Here is a 404-nt window from a genome sequence, read left to right as displayed (position 1 = left end):
ACAGCGTAATGACTGAAACAAGTAAAAAAGACAATTTTACGCTGGCATCGCTGAGTTCTTATTGTGCCTTATATATATATATATACGCATACTATGTATATATATATATATATATATATAGTTGAAACCTACTTGCAAATGGACGCGTGCGTTCGAGGATATAATAAAACAAATGATATATAAGCATATGCATGTATATCTACATCTACATGTATATATAGATGTATATTCGGGTACAGGATGTTGGAAAAATGAACGGGAGCATAAAAACTAAACAGACTTTGTTTACAGACAACAGAACGAATGCATAGGAAAACAGACAATCCACTTGGAATTATTCCTTCATCAGCTGCCTCTATTCTAAAACTAGGCGTTTCGAAGATATATATATATATATATATATA

The sequence above is a fragment of the Octopus bimaculoides genome, chromosome 27, assembly GCF_001194135.2.
Source record: "Octopus bimaculoides isolate UCB-OBI-ISO-001 chromosome 27, ASM119413v2, whole genome shotgun sequence".
In the NCBI taxonomy this organism is placed as follows: domain Eukaryota; kingdom Metazoa; phylum Mollusca; class Cephalopoda; order Octopoda; family Octopodidae; genus Octopus; species Octopus bimaculoides.
This window is presented reverse-complemented; position numbering follows the sequence as displayed.